The 16,854-nt window shown below is 43.2% G+C and overlaps 21 non-coding genes across 21 annotated transcripts; 11 read left to right on the top strand and 10 right to left on the bottom strand.

Annotated features, from left to right (window-relative positions):
* Positions 1 to 223: 223 nt before the first annotated feature.
* TRNAQ-UUG (transfer RNA glutamine (anticodon UUG)) lies at positions 224 to 296 on the top strand. The gene has a single exon. It is a non-coding gene; the product is annotated as a tRNA-Gln (tRNA).
* Positions 297 to 1,450: 1,154 nt separating this feature from the next.
* Positions 1,451 to 1,560, bottom strand: TRNAL-CAA (transfer RNA leucine (anticodon CAA)). The gene is made up of 2 exons: positions 1,523 to 1,560; positions 1,451 to 1,496 (listed from the first exon to the last, which is right to left on the bottom strand). It is a non-coding gene; the product is annotated as a tRNA-Leu (tRNA).
* A 277-nt stretch (positions 1,561 to 1,837) lies between these two features.
* TRNAQ-UUG (transfer RNA glutamine (anticodon UUG)) lies at positions 1,838 to 1,910 on the top strand. Its single transcript has one exon. It is a non-coding gene; the product is annotated as a tRNA-Gln (tRNA).
* Positions 1,911 to 3,064: 1,154 nt separating this feature from the next.
* TRNAL-CAA (transfer RNA leucine (anticodon CAA)) lies at positions 3,065 to 3,174 on the bottom strand. Its single transcript has 2 exons — positions 3,137 to 3,174; positions 3,065 to 3,110 (listed from the first exon to the last, which is right to left on the bottom strand). It is a non-coding gene; the product is annotated as a tRNA-Leu (tRNA).
* A 277-nt stretch (positions 3,175 to 3,451) lies between these two features.
* TRNAQ-UUG (transfer RNA glutamine (anticodon UUG)) lies at positions 3,452 to 3,524 on the top strand. The gene has a single exon. It is a non-coding gene; the product is annotated as a tRNA-Gln (tRNA).
* A 1,154-nt stretch (positions 3,525 to 4,678) lies between these two features.
* TRNAL-CAA (transfer RNA leucine (anticodon CAA)) lies at positions 4,679 to 4,788 on the bottom strand. Its single transcript has 2 exons — positions 4,751 to 4,788; positions 4,679 to 4,724 (listed from the first exon to the last, which is right to left on the bottom strand). It is a non-coding gene; the product is annotated as a tRNA-Leu (tRNA).
* A 277-nt stretch (positions 4,789 to 5,065) lies between these two features.
* TRNAR-UCG (transfer RNA arginine (anticodon UCG)) lies at positions 5,066 to 5,138 on the top strand. Its single transcript has one exon. It is a non-coding gene; the product is annotated as a tRNA-Arg (tRNA).
* Positions 5,139 to 6,292: 1,154 nt separating this feature from the next.
* TRNAL-CAA (transfer RNA leucine (anticodon CAA)) lies at positions 6,293 to 6,402 on the bottom strand. Its single transcript has 2 exons — positions 6,365 to 6,402; positions 6,293 to 6,338 (listed from the first exon to the last, which is right to left on the bottom strand). It is a non-coding gene; the product is annotated as a tRNA-Leu (tRNA).
* Positions 6,403 to 6,679: 277 nt separating this feature from the next.
* Positions 6,680 to 6,752, top strand: TRNAR-UCG (transfer RNA arginine (anticodon UCG)). The gene has a single exon. It is a non-coding gene; the product is annotated as a tRNA-Arg (tRNA).
* Positions 6,753 to 7,906: 1,154 nt separating this feature from the next.
* Positions 7,907 to 8,016, bottom strand: TRNAL-CAA (transfer RNA leucine (anticodon CAA)). The gene is made up of 2 exons: positions 7,979 to 8,016; positions 7,907 to 7,952 (listed from the first exon to the last, which is right to left on the bottom strand). It is a non-coding gene; the product is annotated as a tRNA-Leu (tRNA).
* A 277-nt stretch (positions 8,017 to 8,293) lies between these two features.
* On the top strand, positions 8,294 to 8,366 carry TRNAR-UCG (transfer RNA arginine (anticodon UCG)). The gene has a single exon. It is a non-coding gene; the product is annotated as a tRNA-Arg (tRNA).
* A 1,154-nt stretch (positions 8,367 to 9,520) lies between these two features.
* Positions 9,521 to 9,630, bottom strand: TRNAF-GAA (transfer RNA phenylalanine (anticodon GAA)). Its single transcript has 2 exons — positions 9,593 to 9,630; positions 9,521 to 9,566 (listed from the first exon to the last, which is right to left on the bottom strand). It is a non-coding gene; the product is annotated as a tRNA-Phe (tRNA).
* A 277-nt stretch (positions 9,631 to 9,907) lies between these two features.
* TRNAR-UCG (transfer RNA arginine (anticodon UCG)) lies at positions 9,908 to 9,980 on the top strand. Its single transcript has one exon. It is a non-coding gene; the product is annotated as a tRNA-Arg (tRNA).
* Positions 9,981 to 11,134: 1,154 nt separating this feature from the next.
* TRNAL-CAA (transfer RNA leucine (anticodon CAA)) lies at positions 11,135 to 11,244 on the bottom strand. Its single transcript has 2 exons — positions 11,207 to 11,244; positions 11,135 to 11,180 (listed from the first exon to the last, which is right to left on the bottom strand). It is a non-coding gene; the product is annotated as a tRNA-Leu (tRNA).
* Positions 11,245 to 11,521: 277 nt separating this feature from the next.
* TRNAR-UCG (transfer RNA arginine (anticodon UCG)) lies at positions 11,522 to 11,594 on the top strand. The gene has a single exon. It is a non-coding gene; the product is annotated as a tRNA-Arg (tRNA).
* A 1,154-nt stretch (positions 11,595 to 12,748) lies between these two features.
* TRNAL-CAA (transfer RNA leucine (anticodon CAA)) lies at positions 12,749 to 12,858 on the bottom strand. The gene is made up of 2 exons: positions 12,821 to 12,858; positions 12,749 to 12,794 (listed from the first exon to the last, which is right to left on the bottom strand). It is a non-coding gene; the product is annotated as a tRNA-Leu (tRNA).
* Positions 12,859 to 13,135: 277 nt separating this feature from the next.
* On the top strand, positions 13,136 to 13,208 carry TRNAR-UCG (transfer RNA arginine (anticodon UCG)). Its single transcript has one exon. It is a non-coding gene; the product is annotated as a tRNA-Arg (tRNA).
* Positions 13,209 to 14,361: 1,153 nt separating this feature from the next.
* On the bottom strand, positions 14,362 to 14,471 carry TRNAL-CAA (transfer RNA leucine (anticodon CAA)). Its single transcript has 2 exons — positions 14,434 to 14,471; positions 14,362 to 14,407 (listed from the first exon to the last, which is right to left on the bottom strand). It is a non-coding gene; the product is annotated as a tRNA-Leu (tRNA).
* Positions 14,472 to 14,748: 277 nt separating this feature from the next.
* Positions 14,749 to 14,821, top strand: TRNAR-UCG (transfer RNA arginine (anticodon UCG)). The gene has a single exon. It is a non-coding gene; the product is annotated as a tRNA-Arg (tRNA).
* Positions 14,822 to 15,975: 1,154 nt separating this feature from the next.
* On the bottom strand, positions 15,976 to 16,085 carry TRNAL-CAA (transfer RNA leucine (anticodon CAA)). The gene is made up of 2 exons: positions 16,048 to 16,085; positions 15,976 to 16,021 (listed from the first exon to the last, which is right to left on the bottom strand). It is a non-coding gene; the product is annotated as a tRNA-Leu (tRNA).
* A 277-nt stretch (positions 16,086 to 16,362) lies between these two features.
* Positions 16,363 to 16,435, top strand: TRNAR-UCG (transfer RNA arginine (anticodon UCG)). Its single transcript has one exon. It is a non-coding gene; the product is annotated as a tRNA-Arg (tRNA).
* Positions 16,436 to 16,854: the final 419 nt, after the last annotated feature.

The following is a 16,854-nucleotide window of genomic DNA, read 5'->3' as shown; positions in this document are numbered from 1 at the left end:
AGAGACAACCACAAACTTAGCCTAGAAGACTTCATGAACACTGCAAGGCATGTTTTTTTCTCTGAAAACACTCATCAAACTGCCATTTTGGATCACTGCAATACCTTAGACAGCAATGTCATGTGCCTGCTCTAACAAATGAAATCCTTTGTGCTCCTTGAGCGTCTTTTCCTATGCGGTGGCTGTTTCCAGTGGAAAATGGTTTCTTCATAAAGAGGCATGAGACCGCGTGGCCTAATGGATAAGGCGTCTGACTTTGGATCAGAAGATTGAGGGTTCGAGTCCCTTCGTGGTCGTTGAGCTCTGTTCTTGTCACTTCTGTAGAGTATTTGCTCCTCTTGTTGTAAATGTCCTCGGAGACTTTGCAAAAGCCTGTGCTTCCTCACTCATGCTTATCATTCAATCCCTGCCCTTGACTGTTTACAGCTACAAAGGTGGCTGCTTTTGCTGAGCTTTCACCACAATGTCAATGACGCTAACTCTTTTCTTACAACTTGTGCAAGTCCCAGCAAAGTTTTTACATCAACCTCAAATAAACACTGCTAGTCCACACTGGGATTCTAACCTTTGCCTTACTTTGAACCCAATACCCTGATGGACCTGGGAAGAGACTCTAAGTAAACTATATGACCCAGGGTTCAAACATTCATGGTGGCATCTCCCTTTCTGCTAAGCATTTTGTTTACTAACATGAGAAAATTAATTTCCTATATGATTTAGGAAATCCTTGTCTGCAATTCTGCTGTAAGCCAGACTTTTACAAAGGTGCAGACACAGCATGTCAAGTGGCACGATGCGATTCCTTCTTGTTGCAAGCTCAACAATTTCAAAAGGTTGCCTCGGTTCCCAATTTATATGAAGAGTTCTTGCCTGAAATTTGGAAAGTATGTCTGTCATTTCCTCTGAAAAGATATGATTCACACCGCAAATGGAACACTGCAATTGGTTTTCTTGCAACCTGAACTCTTTTCAAGGAAGGGTCCGTTGAAATTTCAACAAATGAGTCTTGTCAGAAGAGGGAATAACCCCACCTCTTTCACCAAAGGTCAGAACATACAGGGAAGACCTGTAAGTTATTGCCAAAACCTATCTCCTGAGTTCGGTCTCCTTACATATTTGTCACTTTACCTGTACACTAACCTTTTAAGATTTAGCAAAACAAATTGCCTCCAAAGCTTCTGATCCTGATGAAGTGAACTAGAAGAGAAGATGAGCTAACCCATATGACTGTAGGTGTGCCAAAGGGGATGGAATTTGTCAGTTTGTAAAACGTGTGTTAGAAAGCTTGTAGAAAAAAGTCGGCCTTGTTCCTTTTCTGCGAGATTTTCCAAAAGTCCATGTGAGGTTGCTGTTGAGAAGGCCCTTTGAAGAGCCTAGTAAATGAAAAGACCCAAGAGCTTGTTTTGGCAGGCCTGACCAATGTGCCATGATGGACAAAATGAAAAAGCTCTGTCAGAAGTGGGATTTGAACCCACGCCTCCATTCGGAGACCAGAAGGCCCATGAGAAGGGAAGAGAAGCCTCTTGAGTCTGGCGCCTTAGACCACTCGGCCATCCTGACAAGCGGTGTACTATGTACCCATGCAGCTGGCAAAATGACTATACTTAACAGAGAAGAGACAACCACAAACTTAGCCTAGAAGACTTCATGAACACTGCAAGGCATGTTTTTTTCTCTGAAAACACTCATCAAACTGCCATTTTGGATCACTGCAATACCTTAGACAGCAATGTCATGTGCCTGCTCTAACAAATGAAATCCTTTGTGCTCCTTGAGCGTCTTTTCCTATGCGGTGGCTGTTTCCAGTGGAAAATGGTTTCTTCATAAAGAGGCATGAGACCGCGTGGCCTAATGGATAAGGCGTCTGACTTTGGATCAGAAGATTGAGGGTTCGAGTCCCTTCGTGGTTGTTGAGCTCTGTTCTTGTCACTTCTGTAGAGTATTTGCTCCTCTTGTTGTAAATGTCCTCGGAGACTTTGCAAAAGCCTGTGCTTCCTCACTCATGCTTATCATTCAATCCCTGCCCTTGACTGTTTACAGCTACAAAGGTGGCTGCTTTTGCTGAGCTTTCACCACAATGTCAATGACGCTAACTCTTTTCTTACAACTTGTGCAAGTCCCAGCAAAGTTTTTACATCAACCTCAAATAAACACTGCTAGTCCACACTGGGATTCTAACCTTTGCCTTACTTTGAACCCAATACCCTGATGGACCTGGGAAGAGACTCTAAGTAAACTATATGACCCAGGGTTCAAACATTCATGGTGGCATCTCCCTTTCTGCTAAGCATTTTGTTTACTAACATGAGAAAATTAATTTCCTATATGATTTAGGAAATCCTTGTCTGCAATTCTGCTGTAAGCCAGACTTTTACAAAGGTGCAGACACAGCATGTCAAGTGGCACGATGCGATTCCTTCTTGTTGCAAGCTCAACAATTTCAAAAGGTTGCCTCGGTTCCCAATTTATATGAAGAGTTCTTGCCTGAAATTTGGAAAGTATGTCTGTCATTTCCTCTGAAAAGATATGATTCACACCGCAAATGGAACACTGCAATTGGTTTTCTTGCAACCTGAACTCTTTTCAAGGAAGGGTCCGTTGAAATTTCAACAAATGAGTCTTGTCAGAAGAGGGAATAACCCCACCTCTTTCACCAAAGGTCAGAACATACAGGGAAGACCTGTAAGTTATTGCCAAAACCTATCTCCTGAGTTCGGTCTCCTTACATATTTGTCACTTTACCTGTACACTAACCTTTTAAGATTTAGCAAAACAAATTGCCTCCAAAGCTTCTGATCCTGATGAAGTGAACTAGAAGAGAAGATGAGCTAACCCATATGACTGTAGGTGTGCCAAAGGGGATGGAATTTGTCAGTTTGTAAAACGTGTGTTAGAAAGCTTGTAGAAAAAAGTCGGCCTTGTTCCTTTTCTGCGAGATTTTCCAAAAGTCCATGTGAGGTTGCTGTTGAGAAGGCCCTTTGAAGAGCCTAGTAAATGAAAAGACCCAAGAGCTTGTTTTGGCAGGCCTGACCAATGTGCCATGATGGACCAAGTGAAAAAGCTCTGTCAGAAGTGGGATTTGAACCCACGCCTCCATTCGGAGACCAGAAGGCCCATGAGAAGGGAAGAGAAGCCTCTTGAGTCTGGCGCCTTAGACCACTCGGCCATCCTGACAAGCGGTGTACTATGTACCCATGCAGCTGGCAAAATGACTATACTTAACAGAGAAGAGACAACCACAAACTTAGCCTAGAAGACTTCATGAACACTGCAAGGCATGTTTTTTTCTCTGAAAACACTCATCAAACTGCCATTTTGGATCACTGCAATACCTTAGACAGCAATGTCATGTGCCTGCTCTAACAAATGAAATCCTTTGTGCTCCTTGAGCGTCTTTTCCTATGCGGTGGCTGTTTCCAGTGGAAAATGGTTTCTTCATAAAGAGGCATGAGACCGCGTGGCCTAATGGATAAGGCGTCTGACTTTGGATCAGAAGATTGAGGGTTCGAGTCCCTTCGTGGTCGTTGAGCTCTGTTCTTGTCACTTCTGTAGAGTATTTGCTCCTCTTGTTGTAAATGTCCTCGGAGACTTTGCAAAAGCCTGTGCTTCCTCACTCATGCTTATCATTCAATCCCTGCCCTTGACTGTTTACAGCTACAAAGGTGGCTGCTTTTGCTGAGCTTTCACCACAATGTCAATGACGCTAACTCTTTTCTTACAACTTGTGCAAGTCCCAGCAAAGTTTTTACATCAACCTCAAATAAACACTGCTAGTCCACACTGGGATTCTAACCTTTGCCTTACTTTGAACCCAATACCCTGATGGACCTGGGAAGAGACTCTAAGTAAACTATATGACCCAGGGTTCAAACATTCATGGTGGCATCTCCCTTTCTGCTAAGCATTTTGTTTACTAACATGAGAAAATTAATTTCCTATATGATTTAGGAAATCCTTGTCTGCAATTCTGCTGTAAGCCAGACTTTTACAAAGGTGCAGACACAGCATGTCAAGTGGCACGATGCGATTCCTTCTTGTTGCAAGCTCAACAATTTCAAAAGGTTGCCTCGGTTCCCAATTTATATGAAGAGTTCTTGCCTGAAATTTGGAAAGTATGTCTGTCATTTCCTCTGAAAAGATATGATTCACACCGCAAATGGAACACTGCAATTGGTTTTCTTGCAACCTGAACTCTTTTCAAGGAAGGGTCCGTTGAAATTTCAACAAATGAGTCTTGTCAGAAGAGGGAATAACCCCACCTCTTTCACCAAAGGTCAGAACATACAGGGAAGACCTGTAAGTTATTGCCAAAACCTATCTCCTGAGTTCGGTCTCCTTACATATTTGTCACTTTACCTGTACACTAACCTTTTAAGATTTAGCAAAACAAATTGCCTCCAAAGCTTCTGATCCTGATGAAGTGAACTAGAAGAGAAGATGAGCTAACCCATATGACTGTAGGTGTGCCAAAGGGGATGGAATTTGTCAGTTTGTAAAACGTGTGTTAGAAAGCTTGTAGAAAAAAGTCGGCCTTGTTCCTTTTCTGCGAGATTTTCCAAAAGTCCATGTGAGGTTGCTGTTGAGAAGGCCCTTTGAAGAGCCTAGTAAATGAAAAGACCCAAGAGCTTGTTTTGGCAGGCCTGACCAATGTGCCATGATGGACAAAGTGAAAAAGCTCTGTCAGAAGTGGGATTTGAACCCACGCCTCCATTCGGAGACCAGAAGGCCCATGAGAAGGGAAGAGAAGCCTCTTGAGTCTGGCGCCTTAGACCACTCGGCCATCCTGACAAGCGGTGCACTATGTACCCATGCAGCTGGCAAAATGACTATACTTAACAGAGAAGAGACAACCACAAACTTAGCCTAGAAGACTTCATGAACACTGCAAGGCATGTTTTTTTCTCTGAAAACACTCATCAAACTGCCATTTTGGATCACTGCAATACCTTAGACAGCAATGTCATGTGCCTGCTCTAACAAATGAAATCCTTTGTGCTCCTTGAGCGTCTTTTCCTATGCGGTGGCTGTTTCCAGTGGAAAATGGTTTCTTCATAAAGAGGCATGAGACCGCGTGGCCTAATGGATAAGGCGTCTGAATTCGGATCAGAAGATTGAGGGTTCGAGTCCCTTCGTGGTCGTTGAGCTCTGTTCTTGTCACTTCTGTAGAGTATTTGCTCCTCTTGTTGTAAATGTCCTCGGAGACTTTGCAAAAGCCTGTGCTTCCTCACTCATGCTTATCATTCAATCCCTGCCCTTGACTGTTTACAGCTACAAAGGTGGCTGCTTTTGCTGAGCTTTCACCACAATGTCAATGACGCTAACTCTTTTCTTACAACTTGTGCAAGTCCCAGCAAAGTTTTTACATCAACCTCAAATAAACACTGCTAGTCCACACTGGGATTCCAACCTTTGCCTTACTTTGAACCCAATACCCTGATGGACCTGGGAAGAGACTCTAAGTAAACTATATGACCCAGGGTTCAAACATTCATGGTGGCATCTCCCTTTCTGCTAAGCATTTTGTTTACTAACATGAGAAAATTAATTTCCTATATGATTTAGGAAATCCTTGTCTGCAATTCTGCTGTAAGCCAGACTTTTACAAAGGTGCAGACACAGCATGTCAAGTGGCACGATGCGATTCCTTCTTGTTGCAAGCTCAACAATTTCAAAAGGTTGCCTCGGTTCCCAATTTATATGAAGAGTTCTTGCCTGAAATTTGGAAAGTATGTCTGTCATTTCCTCTGAAAAGATATGATTCACACCGCAAATGGAACACTGCAATTGGTTTTCTTGCAACCTGAACTCTTTTCAAGGAAGGGTCCGTTGAAATTTCAACAAATGAGTCTTGTCAGAAGAGGGAATAACCCCACCTCTTTCACCAAAGGTCAGAACATACAGGGAAGACCTGTAAGTTATTGCCAAAACCTATCTCCTGAGTTCGGTCTCCTTACATATTTGTCACTTTACCTGTACACTAACCTTTTAAGATTTAGCAAAACAAATTGCCTCCAAAGCTTCTGATCCTGATGAAGTGAACTAGAAGAGAAGATGAGCTAACCCATATGACTGTAGGTGTGCCAAAGGGGATGGAATTTGTCAGTTTGTAAAACGTGTGTTAGAAAGCTTGTAGAAAAAAGTCGGCCTTGTTCCTTTTCTGCGAGATTTTCCAAAAGTCCATGTGAGGTTGCTGTTGAGAAGGCCCTTTGAAGAGCCTAGTAAATGAAAAGACCCAAGAGCTTGTTTTGGCAGGCCTGACCAATGTGCCATGATGGACAAAGTGAAAAAGCTCTGTCAGAAGTGGGATTTGAACCCACGCCTCCATTCGGAGACCAGAAGGCCCATGAGAAGGGAAGAGAAGCCTCTTGAGTCTGGCGCCTTAGACCACTCAGCCATCCTGACAAGCGGTGCACTATGTACCCATGCAGCTGGCAAAATGACTATACTTAACAGAGAAGAGACAACCACAAACTTAGCCTAGAAGACTTCATGAACACTGCAAGGCATGTTTTTTTCTCTGAAAACACTCATCAAACTGCCATTTTGGATCACTGCAATACCTTAGACAGCAATGTCATGTGCCTGCTCTAACAAATGAAATCCTTTGTGCTCCTTGAGCGTCTTTTCCTATGCGGTGGCTGTTTCCAGTGGAAAATGGTTTCTTCATAAAGAGGCATGAGACCGCGTGGCCTAATGGATAAGGCGTCTGACTTCGGATCAGAAGATTGAGGGTTCGAGTCCCTTCGTGGTCGTTGAGCTCTGTTCTTGTCACTTCTGTAGAGTATTTGCTCCTCTTGTTGTAAATGTCCTCGGAGACTTTGCAAAAGCCTGTGCTTCCTCACTCATGCTTATCATTCAATCCCTGCCCTTGACTGTTTACAGCTACAAAGGTGGCTGCTTTTGCTGAGCTTTCACCACAATGTCAATGACGCTAACTCTTTTCTTACAACTTGTGCAAGTCCCAGCAAAGTTTTTACATCAACCTCAAATAAACACTGCTAGTCCACACTGGGATTCTAACCTTTGCCTTACTTTGAACCCAATACCCTGATGGACCTGGGAAGAGACTCTAAGTAAACTATATGACCCAGGGTTCAAACATTCATGGTGGCATCTCCCTTTCTGCTAAGCATTTTGTTTACTAACATGAGAAAATTAATTTCCTATATGATTTAGGAAATCCTTGTCTGCAATTCTGCTGTAAGCCAGACTTTTACAAAGGTGCAGACACAGCATGTCAAGTGGCACGATGCAATTCCTTCTTGTTGCAAGCTCAACAATTTCAAAAGGTTGCCTCGGTTCCCAATTTATATGAAGAGTTCTTGCCTGAAATTTGGAAAGTATGTCTGTCATTTCCTCTGAAAAGATATGATTCACACCGCAAATGGAACACTGCAATTGGTTTTCTTGCAACCTGAACTCTTTTCAAGGAAGGGTCCGTTGAAATTTCAACAAATGAGTCTTGTCAGAAGAGGGAATAACCCCACCTCTTTCACCAAAGGTCAGAACATACAGGGAAGACCTGTAAGTTATTGCCAAAACCTATCTCCTGAGTTCGGTCTCCTTACATATTTGTCACTTTACCTGTACACTAACCTTTTAAGATTTAGCAAAACAAATTGCCTCCAAAGCTTCTGATCCTGATGAAGTGAACTAGAAGAGAAGATGAGCTAACCCATATGACTGTAGGTGTGCCAAAGGGGATGGAATTTGTCAGTTTGTAAAACGTGTGTTAGAAAGCTTGTAGAAAAAAGTCGGCCTTGTTCCTTTTCTGCGAGATTTTCAAAAAGTCCATGTGAGGTTGCTGTTGAGAAGGCCCTTTGAAGAGCCTAGTAAATGAAAAGACCCAAGAGCTTGTTTTGGCAGGCCTGACCAATGTGCCATGATGGACAAAGTGAAAAAGCTCTGTCAGAAGTGGGATTTGAACCCACGCCTCCATTCGGAGACCAGAAGGCCCATGAGAAGGGAAGAGAAGCCTCTTGAGTCTGGCGCCTTAGACCACTCGGCCATCCTGACAAGCGGTGCACTATGTACCCATGCAGCTGGCAAAATGACTATACTTAACAGAGAAGAGACAACCACAAACTTAGCCTAGAAGACTTCATGAACACTGCAAGGCATGTTTTTTTCTCTGAAAACACTCATCAAACTGCCATTTTGGATCACTGCAATACCTTAGACAGCAATGTCATGTGCCTGCTCTAACAAATGAAATCCTTTGTGCTCCTTGAGCGTCTTTTCCTATGCGGTGGCTGTTTCCAGTGGAAAATGGTTTCTTCATAAAGAGGCATGAGACCGCGTGGCCTAATGGATAAGGCGTCTGACTTCGGATCAGAAGATTGAGGGTTCGAGTCCCTTCGTGGTCGTTGAGCTCTGTTCTTGTCACTTCTGTAGAGTATTTGCTCCTCTTGTTGTAAATGTCCTCGGAGACTTTGCAAAAGCCTGTGCTTCCTCACTCATGCTTATCATTCAATCCCTGCCTTTGACTGTTTACAGCTACAAAGGTGGCTGCTTTTGCTGAGCTTTCACCACAATGTCAATGACGCTAACTCTTTTCTTACAACTTGTGCAAGTCCCAGCAAAGTTTTTACATCAACCTCAAATAAACACTGCTAGTCCACACTGGGATTCTAACCTTTGCCTTACTTTGAACCCAATACCCTGATGGACCTTGCAAGAGACTCTAAGTAAACTATATGACCCAGGGTTCAAACATTCATGGTGGCATCTCCCTTTCTGCTAAGCATTTTGTTTACTAACATGAGAAAATTAATTTCCTATATGATTTAGGAAATCCTTGTCTGCAATTCTGCTGTAAGCCAGACTTTTACAAAGGTGCAGACACAGCATGTCAAGTGGCACGATGCGATTCCTTCTTGTTGCAAGCTCAACAATTTCAAAAGGTTGCCTCGGTTCCCAATTTATATGAAGAGTTCTTGCCTGAAATTTGGAAAGTATGTCTGTCATTTCCTCTGAAAAGATATGATCCACACCGCAAATGGAACACTGCAATTGGTTTTCTTGCAACCTGAACTCTTTTCAAGGAAGGGTCCGTTGAAATTTCAACAAATGAGTCTTGTCAGAAGAGGGAATAACCCCACCTCTTTCACCAAAGGTCAGAACATACAGGGAAGACCTGTAAGTTATTGCCAAAACCTATCTCCTGAGTTCGGTCTCCTTACATATTTGTCACTTTACCTGTACACTAACCTTTTAAGATTTAGCAAAACAAATTGCCTCCAAAGCTTCTGATCCTGATGAAGTGAACTAGAAGAGAAGATGAGCTAACCCATATGACTGTAGGTGTGCCAAAGGGGATGGAATTTGTCAGTTTGTAAAACGTGTGTTAGAAAGCTTGTAGAAAAAAGTCGGCCTTGTTCCTTTTCTGCGAGATTTTCAAAAAGTCCATGTGAGGTTGCTGTTGAGAAGGCCCTTTGAAGAGCCTAGTAAATGAAAAGACCCAAGAGCTTGTTTTGGCAGGCCTGACCAATGTGCCATGATGGACAAAGTGAAAAAGCTCTGTCAGAAGTGGGATTTGAACCCACGCCTCCATTCGGAGACCAGAAGGCCCATGAGAAGGGAAGAGAAGCCTCTTCAGTCTGGCGCCTTAGACCACTCGGCCATCCTGACAAGCGGTGCACTATGTACCCATGCAGCTGGCAAAATGACTATACTTAACAGAGAAGAGACAACCACAAACTTAGCCTAGAAGACTTCATGAACACTGCAAGGCATGTTTTTTTCTCTGAAAACACTCATCAAACTGCCATTTTGGATCACTGCAATACCTTAGACAGCAATGTCATGTGCCTGCTCTAACAAATGAAATCCTTTGTGCTCCTTGAGCGTCTTTTCCTATGCGGTGGCTGTTTCCAGTGGAAAATGGTTTCTTCATAAAGAGGCATGAGACCGCGTGGCCTAATGGATAAGGCGTCTGACTTCGGATCAGAAGATTGAGGGTTCGAGTCCCTTCGTGGTCGTTGAGCTCTGTTCTTGTCACTTCTGTAGAGTATTTGCTCCTCTTGTTGTAAATGTCCTCGGAGACTTTGCAAAAGCCTGTGCTTCCTCACTCATGCTTATCATTCAATCCCTGCCTTTGACTGTTTACAGCTACAAAGGTGGCTGCTTTTGCTGAGCTTTCACCACAATGTCAATGACGCTAACTCTTTTCTTACAACTTGTGCAAGTCCCAGCAAAGTTTTTACATCAACCTCAAATAAACACTGCTAGTCCACACTGGGATTCTAACCTTTGCCTTACTTTGAACCCAATACCCTGATGGACCTTGCAAGAGACTCTAAGTAAACTATATGACCCAGGGTTCAAACATTCATGGTGGCATCTCCCTTTCTGCTAAGCATTTTGTTTACTAACATGAGAAAATTAATTTCCTATATGATTTAGGAAATCCTTGTCTGCAATTCTGCTGTAAGCCAGACTTTTACAAAGGTGCAGACACAGCATGTCAAGTGGCACGATGCGATTCCTTCTTGTTGCAAGCTCAACAATTTCAAAAGGTTGCCTCGGTTCCCAATTTATATGAAGAGTTCTTGCCTGAAATTTGGAAAGTATGTCTGTCATTTCCTCTGAAAAGATATGATCCACACCGCAAATGGAACACTGCAATTGGTTTTCTTGCAACCTGAACTCTTTTCAAGGAAGGGTCCGTTGAAATTTCAACAAATGAGTCTTGTCAGAAGAGGGAATAACCCCACCTCTTTCACCAAAGGTCAGAACATACAGGGAAGACCTGTAAGTTATTGCCAAAACCTATCTCCTGAGTTCGGTCTCCTTACATATTTGTCACTTTACCTGTACACTAACCTTTTAAGATTTAGCAAAACAAATTGCCTCCAAAGCTTCTGATCCTGATGAAGTGAACTAGAAGAGAAGATGAGCTAACCCATATGACTGTAGGTGTGCCAAAGGGGATGGAATTTGTCAGTTTGTAAAACGTGTGTTAGAAAGCTTGTAGAAAAAAGTCGGCCTTGTTCCTTTTCTGCGAGATTTTCCAAAAGTCCATGTGAGGTTGCTGTTGAGAAGGCCCTTTGAAGAGCCTAGTAAATGAAAAGACCCAAGAGCTTGTTTTGGCAGGCCTGACCAATGTGCCATGATGGACAAAGTGAAAAAGCTCTGTCAGAAGTGGGATTTGAACCCACGCCTCCAATCGGAGACCAGAAGGCCCATGAGAAGGAAAGAGAAGCCTCTTGAGTCTGGCGCCTTAGACCACTCGGCCATCCTGACAAGCGGTGTACTATGTACCCATGCAGCTGGCACAATGACTATACTTAACAGAGAAGAGACAACCACAAACTTAGCCTAGAAGACTTCATGAACACTGCAAGGCATGTTTTTTTCTCTGAAAACACTCATCAAACTGCCATTTTGGATCACTGCAATACCTTAGACAGCAATGTCATGTGCCTGCTCTAACAAATGAAACCCTTTGTGCTCCTTGAGCGTCTTTTCCTATGCGGTGGCTGTTTCCAGTGGAAAATGGTTTCTTCATAAAGAGGCATGAGACCGCGTGGTCTAATGGATAAGGCGTCTGACTTCGGATCAGAAGATTGAGGGTTCGAGTCCCTTCGTGGTCGTTGAGCTCTGTTCTTGTCACTTCTGTAGAGTATTTGCTCCTCTTGTTGTAAATGTCCTCGGAGACTTTGCAAAAGCCTGTGCTTCCTCACTCATGCTTATCATTCAATCCCTGCCCTTGACTGTTTACAGCTACAAAGGTGGCTGCTTTTGCTGAGCTTTCACCACAATGTCAATGACGCTAACTCTTTTCTTACAACTTGTGCAAGTCCCAGCAAAGTTTTTACATCAACCTCAAATAAACACTGCTAGTCCACACTGGGATTCTAACCTTTGCCTTACTTTGAACCCAATACCCTGATGGACCTGGGAAGAGACTCTAAGTAAACTATATGACCCAGGGTTCAAACATTCATGGTGGCATCTCCCTTTCTGCTAAGCATTTTGTTTACTAACAGGAGAAAATTAATTTCCTATATGATTTAGGAAATCCTTGTCTGCAATTCTGCTGTAAGCCAGACTTTTACAAAGGTGCAGACACAGCATGTCAAGTGGCACGATGCGATTCCTTCTTGTTGCAAGCTCAACAATTTCAAAAGGTTGCCTCGGTTCCCAATTTATATGAAGAGTTCTTGCCTGAAATTTGGAAAGTATGTCTGTCATTTCCTCTGAAAAGATATGATCCACACCGCAAATGGAACACTGCAATTGGTTTTCTTGCAACCTGAACTCTTTTCAAGGAAGGGTCCGTTGAAATTTCAACAAATGAGTCTTGTCAGAAGAGGGAATAACCCCACCTCTTTCACCAAAGGTCAGAACATACAGGGAAGACCTGTAAGTTATTGCCAAAACCTATCTCCTGAGTTCGGTCTCCTTACATATTTGTCACTTTACCTGTACACTAACCTTTTAAGATTTAGCAAAACAAATTGCCTCCAAAGCTTCTGATCCTGATGAAGTGAACTAGAAGAGAAGATGAGCTAACCCATATGACTGTAGGTGTGCCAAAGGGGATGGAATTTGTCAGTTTGTAAAACGTGTGTTAGAAAGCTTGTAGAAAAAAGTCGGCCTTGTTCCTTTTCTGCGAGATTTTCCAAAAGTCCATGTGAGGTTGCTGTTGAGAAGGCCCTTTGAAGAGCCTAGTAAATGAAAAGACCCAAGAGCTTGTTTTGGCAGGCCTGACCAATGTGCCATGATGGACAAAGTGAAAAAGCTCTGTCAGAAGTGGGATTTGAACCCACGCCTCCAATCGGAGACCAGAAGGCCCATGAGAAGGGAAGAGAAGCCTCTTGAGTCTGGCGCCTTAGACCACTCGGCCATCCTGACAAGCGGTGTACTATGTACCCATGCAGCTGGCACAATGACTATACTTAACAGAGAAGAGACAACCACAAACTTAGCCTAGAAGACTTCATGAACACTGCAAGGCATGTTTTTTTTTCTGAAAACACTCATCAAACTGCCATTTTGGATCACTGCAATACCTTAGACAGCAATGTCATGTGCCTGCTCTAACAAATGAAATCCTTTGTGCTCCTTGAGCGTCTTTTCCTATGCGGTGGCTGTTTCCAGTGGAAAATGGTTTCTTCATAAAGAGGCATGAGACCGCGTGGCCTAATGGATAAGGCGTCTGACTTCGGATCAGAAGATTGAGGGTTCGAGTCCCTTTGTGGTCGTTTAGTTCTGTTCTTGTCACTTCTGTAGAGTATTTGCTCCTCTTGTTGTAAATGTCCTCGGAGACTTTGCAAAAGCCTGTGCTTCCTCACTCATGCTTATCATTCAATCCCTGCCCTTGACTGTTTACAGCTACAAAGGTGGCTGCTTTTGCTGAGCTTTCACCACAATGTCAATGACGCTAACTCTTTTCTTACAACTTGTGCAAGTCCCAGCAAAGTTTTTACATCAACCTCAAATAAACACTGCTAGTCCACACTGGGATTCTAACCTTTGCCTTACTTTGAACCCAATACCCTGATGGACCTTGGAAGAGACTCTAAGTAAACTATATGACCCAGGGTTCAAACATTCATGGTGGCATCTCCCTTTCTGCTAAGCATTTTGTTTACTAACATGAGAAAATTAATTTCCTATATGATTTAGGAAATCCTTGTCTGCAATTCTGCTGTAAGCCAGACTTTTACAAAGGTGCAGACACAGCATGTCAAGTAGCACGATGCGATTCCTTCTTGTTGCAAGCTCAACAATTTCAAAAGGTTGCCTCGGTTCCCAATTTATATGAAGAGTTCTTGCCTGAAATTTGGAAAGTATGTCTGTCATTTCCTCTGAAAAGATATGATCCACACCGCAAATGGAACACTGCAATTGGTTTTCTTGCAACCTGAACTCTTTTCAAGGAAGGGTCCGTTGAAGTTTCAACAAATGAGTCTTGTCAGAAGAGGGAATAACCCCACCTCTTTCACCAAAGGTCAGAACATACAGGGAAGACCTGTAAGTTATTGCCAAAACCTATCTCCTGAGTTCGGTCTCCTTACATATTTGTCACTTTACCTGTACACTAACCTTTTAAGATTTAGCAAAACAAATTGCCTCTAAAGCTTCTGATCCTGATGAAGTGAACTAGAAGAGAAGATGAGCTAACCCATATGACTGTAGGTGTGCCAAAGGGGATGGAATTTGTCAGTTTGTAAAACGTGTGTTAGAAAGCTTGTAGAAAAAAGTCGGCCTTGTTCCTTTTCTGCGAGATTTTCCAAAAGTCCATGTGAGGTTGCTGTTGAGAAGGCCCTTTGAAGAGCCTAGTAAATGAAAAGACCCAAGAGCTTGTTTTGGCAGGCCTGACCAATGTGCCATGATGGACAAAGTGAAAAGCTCTGTCAGAAGTGGGATTTGAACCCACGCCTCCATTCGGAGACCAGAAGGCCCATGAGAAGGGAAGAGAAGCCTCTTGAGTCTGGCGCCTTAGACCACTCGGCCATCCTGACAAGCGGTGTACTATGTACCCATGCAGCTGGCACAATGACTATACTTAACAGAGAAGAGACAACCACAAACTTAGCCTAGAAGACTTCATGAACACTGCAAGGCATGTTTTTTTTTCTGAAAACACTCATCAAACTGCCATTTTGGATCACTGCAATACCTTAGACAGCAATGTCATGTGCCTGCTCTAACAAATGAAATCCTTTGTGCTCCTTGAGCGTCTTTTCCTATGCGGTGGCTGTTTCCAGTGGAAAGTGGTTTCTTCATAAAGAGGCATGAGACCGCGTGGCCTAATGGATAAGGCGTCTGACTTCGGATCAGAAGATTGAGGGTTCGAGTCCCTTCGTGGTCGTTGAGCTCTGTTCTTGTCGCTTCTGTAGAGTATTTGCTCCTCTTGTTGTAAATGTCCTCGGAGACTTTGCAAAAGCCTGTGCTTCCTCACTCATGCTTATCATTCAATCCCTGCCCTTGACTGTTTACAGCTACAAAGGTGGCTGCTTTTGCTGAGCTTTCACCACAATGTCAATGACGCTAACTCTTTTCTTACAACTTGTGCAAGTCCCAGCAAAGTTTTTACATCAACCTCAAATAAACACTGCTAGTCCACACTGGGATTCTAACCTTTGCCTTACTTTGAACCCAATACCCTGATGGACCTGGGAAGAGACTCTAAGTAAACTATATGACCCAGGGTTCAAACATTCATGGTGGCATCTCCCTTTCTGCTAAGCATTTTGTTTACTAACAGGAGAAAATTAATTTCCTATATGATTTAGGAAATCCTTGTCTGCAATTCTGCTGTAAGCCAGACTTTTACAAAGGTGCAGACACAGCATGTCAAGTGGCACGATGCGATTCCTTCTTGTTGCAAGCTCAACAATTTCAAAAGGTTGCCTCGGTTCCCAATTTATATGAAGAGTTCTTGCCTGAAATTTGGAAAGTATGTCTGTCATTTCCTCTGAAAAGATATGATCCACACCGCAAATGGAACACTGCAATTGGTTTTCTTGCAACCTGAACTCTTTTCAAGGAAGGGTCCGTTGAAATTTCAACAAATGAGTCTTGTCAGAAGAGGGAATAACCCCACCTCTTTCACCAAAGGTCAGAACATACAGGGAAGACCTGTAAGTTATTGCCAAAACCTATCTCCTGAGTTCGGTCTCCTTACATATTTGTCACTTTACCTGTACACTAACCTTTTAAGATTTAGCAAAACAAATTGCCTCCAAAGCTTCTGATCCTGATGAAGTGAACTAGAAGAGAAGATGAGCTAACCCATATGACTGTAGGTGTGCCAAAGGGGATGGAATTTGTCAGTTTGTAAAACGTGTGTTAGAAAGCTTGTAGAAAAAAGTCGGCCTTGTTCCTTTTCTGCGAGATTTTCCAAAAGTCCATGTGAGGTTGCTGTTGAGAAGGCCCTTTGAAGAGCCTAGTAAATGAAAAGACCCAAGAGCTTGTTTTGGCAGGCCTGACCAATGTGCCATGATGGAAAAAGTGAAAAAGCTCTGTCAGACGTGGGATTTGAACCCACGCCTCCATTCGGAGACCAGAAGGCCCATGAGAAGGGAAGAGAAGCCTCTTGAGTCTGGTGCCTTAGACCACTCGGCCATCCTGACAAGCGGTGTATTAGATGCCCATGCAGCTGGCACAATGACTATACTTAACAGAGAAGAGACAACCACAAACTTAGCCTAGAAGACTTCATGAACACTGCAAGGCATGTTTTTTTCTCTGAAAACACTCATCAAACTGCCATTTTGGATCACTGCAATACCTTAGACAGCAATGTCATGTGCCTGCTCTAACAAATGAAATCCTTTGTGCTCCTTGAGCGTCTTTTCCTATGCGGTGGCTGTTTCCAGTGGAAAATGGTTTCTTCATAAAGAGGCATGAGACCGCGTGGCCTAATGGATAAGGCGTCTGACTTCGGATCAGAAGATTGAGGGTTTGAGTCCCTTCGTGGTCGTTGAGCTGTGTTCTTGTCACTTCTGTAGAGTATTTGCTCCTCTTGTTGTAAATGTCCTCGGAGACTTTGCAAAAGCCTGTGCTTCCTCACTCATGCTTATCATTCAATCCCTGCCCTTGACTGTTTACAGCTACAAAGGTGGCTGCTTTTGCTGAGCTTTCACCACCATGTCAATGACGCTAACTCTTTTCTTACAACTTGTGCAAGTCCCAGCAAAGTTTTTACATCAACCTCAAATAAACACTGCTAGTCCACACTGGGATTCTAACCTTTGCCTTACTTTGAACCCAATACCCTGATGGACCTTGGAAGAGACTCTAAGTAAACTATATGACCCAGGGTTCAAACATTCATGGTGGCATCTCCCTTTCTGCTAAGCATTTTGTGTACTATCATGAGAAAATTAATTTCCTATATGA

The sequence above is a fragment of the Hyperolius riggenbachi genome, chromosome 8 (assembly GCF_040937935.1).
Source record: "Hyperolius riggenbachi isolate aHypRig1 chromosome 8, aHypRig1.pri, whole genome shotgun sequence".
Classification (NCBI taxonomy): Eukaryota; Metazoa; Chordata; class Amphibia; order Anura; family Hyperoliidae; genus Hyperolius; species Hyperolius riggenbachi.
The sequence above is the reverse complement of the archived record's forward strand: the minus strand, read 5'-3'. Positions and strand labels throughout refer to the sequence as shown.